Genomic DNA, 6000 nt, shown 5'->3' with positions numbered 1-6000 from the left:
TCAAAGTGCATTATCTGCTATTCCTACAGGCCATGAGGGAGCTTCCTGCATACACCCTGGCTTTCCCAATTGATGGTTTAGTGAGGTAACTACTCTGGTCTCCCCCTGCTCCCCAACTATCCTTCCAAGAGTTTGGGTCGATGGAACTGAATTCAAGAATGGGCTTTTATGAACTGATCATCAGTATCTTCTGGTCTGTCCACCAGTGTTCAAACTCTGTGGATAGTAACCCACATTTCCTGCTTAACCCCTCCCCACCCCCTACCAAAGGACTCCCTTTGAGTGTAACATCTCTTCCCTGAACAGAATTGCAACCTCAGTTCAGGGATCAAGGCTCCAGGGCCAAGCTCCAGGGCCCTTCCTGCTCCAGGGCCAAGCATGGCATGGGTGGGAGGGGATGTGCACTGCATGTAAGTTCTTGTGGAATTAAGTTGATTTATTATAATTTACAGATTGTACTTGCAGATCTATACTTCTGTATTTCTGGAAACCTGAATTATTAAATAAGGGAAGTTAAGGAGTTTGCCCTTAGTAATAATAGAAATGCATTTTCCCTTTGCTGTGTACAGGGGACTTTCAGCCACTGCATTTGTTCCTCACTCAGCTGCTGGAACCTTTCAAAGGTCAAGGTTTGGTGTCTTACCTTGGCCATCAAGTCCCCTCCTGGTCCATTCTTCCCCCACCTGCCCTTCTCCAGAAATGTGCCCTGTATCCTCTCACCTCTGGGCTTCCACACCTCCTGTTCTCTCCATCTTTTCCCTGCCTGGTTCCTGGGCTGGTCAGGGCTCAGCCAAGACCCGCTTCCCACAGGAAGCCTCCCTGTGCCTGAATCTGGGCCAGCAACTTCCCGCAGTCTGTCTCTTGGCACATCCTGCTCCCTAACTGCCCAGGTTGGGAGAGGTCTGATTGTTTCATCAGCTGAGAGCTTATGAGATCAGGGACTGTGTTTGTCTTGGTGACAGACTTCAGCGGCATGTAGCAGATGCTCAAATCATTGTTAAGTGGAATCTAATGGAAATAAAACTTTTATCTTTGACCAGGCTGTCCGTGTGTAGATCTGAAGTTCCTGCTGAGCTCTGGGCTATTACTGCTTAATCGGCATGGCTGGCTGTAGTAGGGATCTTCCACAGTGCAGAGCAGGGAGAATTCCAAAAGAAGTGTTGGGGGAAAGGTTGAGGACTTGGGCTCTGGATACAGGTTTTACTCTTGGAAACAGTGCTGGGGAGGATGCGTGTTACTTGGATAGGAAATGGATGGTTCAAGAGGCTCTGAGTTTGGGGTCAAGGAGCCCCCTTGAAGCTGTACTGGAATGAAGTTGCAGCTGTTGGAAGGAAAGTTGGTTTGCTCAAGATGCTCAGTTTTTGGCTCAAAAGGCAGGCTATGGGCCAGGAGGAGGCCACCCAGCACTTTGAGGCTGAGTGCCCACAAGGAGAGACAGGGGCTACAACAATGAAGAAAGTATCAGTTGTGCAAGTTCTTAACACCTCGTGCTGGTCATGGGGCCTGAACTGGGAGATATACATTCCAGCTGCTGTCAGGATGGGAGCCTCTCAGGGAGCTCTCAACAGCTCACCCCCTGGCGTGAGTAAGGAGGTGCCTCTTGAGCCTTGGTCCTGCCACTTAGGGAGGAGGATCAGACAGACAAGGGCCTAGGGCCCTTGAGCTAATGCTGCCTCAGCTTCAGTTTCTTCATCAGAGTAGTGGGCCCACACAACTGCTACACCCACAAGGCTGTTGTGAATGTTCAAGTAGAGGAAGCACCAAAAATACACACCTGGCACATGAAAACAACTAATGAATTTTGGATTTTTATCATCATGAAGCCTGTGGTATATAGCATTCTTTATTCCTGATTTTATGAAGTCCTGGGGACAGTAAGCGTTTTATCTGATGAATGAATGAATGAATGAATGAATGAATGAATGCATACAAAAACAAAAACAAAAACAACCCCGTTGTATTTAGATTCCCATGTTTATTTCCCCACTGCTGACCTGGGCCACTGCTGGCTGCCGTTTTTTCCCAGGCTCAGCATCAGTCAGATGATAAACCCGCCTCTCAGATGACTGAGAGCCTCCTGCGGGCGGGGATTCCAGCCTCTCGTGGGTCCGCTGCATTTCTCACTCCCACATTCGCATCCTCACCCTCACAATCGAGGAAAATGCGGTTTGGGCAAGACCCTACGCTCTCAAGGTTAGCCTAGTGGCGGGCGTGGGGCTCCACGCATAGGCTCTGGCACTTGCGGGCTAGGGCGGCCCGCTACCGCTGGCGCGGGTGTTCTCACGGTCCCCTCCTGCTTGGACACCTGTCCGGCCAGCTGACCCCGGGGTCTGTGCTGTGCCTTCTGGCCCTGGGGCCCAGGGCTCAGGGGATGGCTACACACCCCTTCCCCGCACCCCTTCCCAACCCGGTAAATCCTCTCCTCTGGAGTCTGGATTAGGTGGCAGGGGATGCCCCAGGGGCCAGATCCCTCTCCTCCTCGCTTCCTAGCCTTCCCAGGGAGGCGGCAGGACGTGGGGAGGTGGGAGTGCCAAGTGGGACTGGCTGGGGCAGTGCACTGGTTCCGCCCTGGTGGGGGTCCCGGCCCGCCTCCTGCCCACGTGGCCGGCAGGACCTCCCAGCCCCCGGCCCCGCCCCGCTCCGGGGTGCCGTCGCTTCAGCCGCTGCCACCAGCACTGCCGCTGTGGCGCGCTCTCCAGCCCCGCAGGGCCGAGCCTGCCCTGGCGCCGAGGTGAGTGTGGGTGGCTGGTCAGGAACCTGGCCGCTCCGGGATGCTGTCTTGTGCTGGCTCCTCCTCTGCCTTAACCCACAGTCCCGGAGCTGGACCCCCGCCTCCACGTCCCTCGCTCACGCCGCCGCGTCCCGTGTTCGGTGTTCGCAGCAGGCTCTACTGGCTGCCTGGGCTGGGGGACTTGGAGCGCTGGGAGGCGCCCTGTGGGCGGCACAGGTGGGCATAGCCACCGCCTGCCCCGACCGGCCACTGCTCCCTCTAGAGACCCTGACTTCGGTCCTTGGGCAGTTGTGGGACAAACGTTCCCGGAGCCACTTCCGGGGAGGGAGGCGTCACCTGTCTTGGGACGCAGCCCCTTATCCTGGTGTCTCCTCCAGCCCTGGTGGGGCGTCCACAGGTCGGAGTCGCGTAGGGCGCTGCAGGTCGTGGCTCGCAGGGCCGCTAGTCGATTCACCTCGGAGGACCCGGCTTTGAGCGCGCAGGGTGGCGCCTGCGGTTCCGGGCTCACCCTGGTGCTGGGGGCTGCATCTTTTAAACTGCGCGGCCAGAGGCTCCGGGGACTGAGGCAAGGGAGGCGGACACCAAGGGGTTGAGATGAAACTCTGTGCCTCGTAGCCAGAGACTGGTGAGCATTTTTCTGAGTGAGGAAGTTGTGTGAGCCGAGTGGAAATGGGCTCCTTTGGGCTTTGACCCGAGGAAGAGAGGAAGAGCGGCGCTTGCATTATCAGCGGCCTCATCACGGGCTTGGACGTTGCGGAAGCAGAGCGGTTTGTTCCTAGAGGACTCTTGCTTCACTTAATGGCCTGGACGGATGCACCGGCAGACACTTATTTTTAAGCATTTTATACACTACCTAGGCTTTGTTCCATGGGGTGTGGAAGAGAAGAGCTTTGCTATGTCTGTTTTAGGTGTGTAGTCTTGGGCAAGTTACTTCACCTGTCTATGCATCAGTTCTCTCATCTGTAAAGTGAGAATGATAATAATACAAACCTTAAAAGGTTGTGAGAGATAAAAGTTCTTAAAATTGTGCTTGGTACTAGGTAAATTCTACATGTGTTAGCTACTCTCATTATTATGGCGGACACCTGTCTAACAGCACATTCTCATCCCTAGCTCCCCAGTGAGGTGGGTGGCCAAGCTTTTTGCTCCTCCTACTGAGGACCTGCATTATTCAGACAGAAGCTGTGGTGTCCCCTTTAGCCCCGAAACACTGGGGCTTCCCAGTAGCACTTCATCTGGTTAACCGGCCTTGTGTAAAATGTATCTCAGCGTGAGATTAGGGATGACCTTTGTCAAGGACACTCTTGGGAAATGGGGCCTCTACCTCCTCTGGAAGCCCTGGGGTGTAGCTGGATGTTTGCTTCTTGGGGGTGGAGTGGATAAGGTTTCACTTGAAATCCTTCAGGCCTAGGGTGGAAGTCTATTTAGGTGCCCAAGGGCCTGATCTTATCCCCTCCCCTACCTCATTCACCCCCAGCAGATTGTCCTCTTCCTCAGCCTCCCTGGGCTGCACCAGTTTAGTTTCTTCTGGCAGTGGTAACCACAGACAACAGTTCTGAACCTGGGGCTCCAGGAAGCTTCTGAAATGTCCATGAGATGCTTGGAGCCCAGGTGCATGTTTTTCTAGAGGGAGCCCTTTGTGTCATGTTCTGCAAAAGGCCTGCACCTCAAAAAAGTGGACCCTGAATGGCTGGTTGGGAGATGTGGGTTTCTCACCCCTTGGATAGGGCAGGGGTACATTTTTAGGGAGTCAAGAGGTCAATATTACCTCTGTCTCCTGGACACTGGAAGGCACATGTGTTCCTATATACCCTCGCTCAGGGTATCCCTTCTAGTGGAAAATTCAGATCTATCTTGACTTGAGAAAATCTGACAAAAAAGTCAGATGAGGAAAAGAGAAGGCAGACCATGTGGGTAGGCAGTGTTGGCCTGTGGTGGGAACCTTTAGGACGGGTTGCAGTTCATGAAAATTTGAGCTCAGGCTATCAGGATGCTTAGCAGGATGAAGAGCAGGGCCTTAGCACGTGCTCTTCCCTCATTGGAGCACACTCTTCCACTACTTCTTCTCACATCTGACACTTTCTTGTTCTGTCCAACGCAGCTACTTCCCTCTTAGTTTTAATCACATTCTTCCATTGTATTTTTTCATGGAGCTTACCTGAAATGTTCTTATTCATATATCTGTTTATGGGTTTATCATCTGCTTCCACCCAGGAGAATGTAGAATCCAAGAGGACAGAACAGTTGCCAGATGCCCTTTTTACTGCTGAACTCTAGCCCCTGGCACACAGTAGATGCTCAGTAAATGTCCCCTGAATGATAGAATGAATGAGCATCACTGAGTGAAATGACGTGAGGCCGGGGAGCTTTTAACAGTAGTAAAATGCAAAGGAACGGGCTGTTACTCAGGAGTGCTGGGTTAAGAGTGACCTTTAACATTTAGTTCAACCTGCACTTTAAATCACCTCTGCAACTTCTCTTCCCAGTTATTGCCAACTGGAGCTTGAATGCTTCAGTGACAGGGAATTCACTGCTTGCTGAGATAGCCCATTCCATTGTAGGAAAGACGTGGGATGCAGAGAACCAGAGAGAGAGTCCTTGTAGTTACTCTGTTAGGACAAGGTGTGGCCTCAAGGCTTCTGCATGCCACCACTCCAGCCCTGGTCTACTCTGCATCCTGATCACCCTTCATCCATCACTGTCCATCCCAGTGAGCTGCCTCTACTTCTGTGCCATCACTAAGGTTCTCGAGCCCTCAGTATGCTACTGAGTTTATGTCATCAGAGGGGCCTGAGGCAAAGAGGCCTCAAGAGAAAACTGCTGTAGTTTAGGGACCTTCACTGCTGTAGTTTAGGGATCTTCTAAGCCAAGTTCTGTATTGTTTAGGACCCTGTACATTGGCAGTGGGGTGAATGGGAGTAGGGGAATGGAGGGTGGGCTCTGTTTCTTTCACTCTTTTATCCTTCTGGGTTTTCTGAATCATTCCTTAATCAATCTATTAATTGTGGCCCTAGCTATATTTTTAAAAATTAGTCCTTGGACCCATTATCTTAATCGTTTATACAAGAAATTGTCTCATTCATACCACCTTGCATGTACTGATTGAAACTAGAGTGAAAGTGAAATGTTTTATGTGATTCTTATTTATCGGGTCGCTTTAGCTTTCTGCATGGGAGATCACCAGTGTGGTGGTTGGAGTGGGGTCTGCTATGGAGAGGTTGGGAGATAAGCTTTTCTTTCTTATTACTTGAGTGAAAGTTGTTCATTTA

General features: G+C 51.8%; 1 protein-coding gene across 1 annotated transcript in view; it reads left to right on the top strand.

The window, feature by feature from the left end:
* Positions 1–2719: 2719 nt before the first annotated feature.
* The window catches only part of ARHGEF3 (Rho guanine nucleotide exchange factor 3), a 315180-nt gene continuing 311899 nt past the window's right edge, over positions 2720–6000 (top strand). Inside the window, exon 1 of the mRNA XM_054595578.1 lies at positions 2720–2731. The gene's annotated coding sequence lies outside the window, so the exon portion shown is untranslated. The remainder of the gene's footprint in view (positions 2732–6000) is intronic.

This window comes from Pteronotus mesoamericanus, unplaced genomic scaffold, assembly GCF_021234165.1.
Source record: "Pteronotus mesoamericanus isolate MK-2021 breed Mesoamerican mustached bat unplaced genomic scaffold, CSHL_Meso_final scaffold_54, whole genome shotgun sequence".
Classification (NCBI taxonomy): domain Eukaryota; kingdom Metazoa; phylum Chordata; class Mammalia; order Chiroptera; family Mormoopidae; genus Pteronotus; species Pteronotus mesoamericanus.
This window is presented reverse-complemented; position numbering and strand designations above follow the sequence as displayed.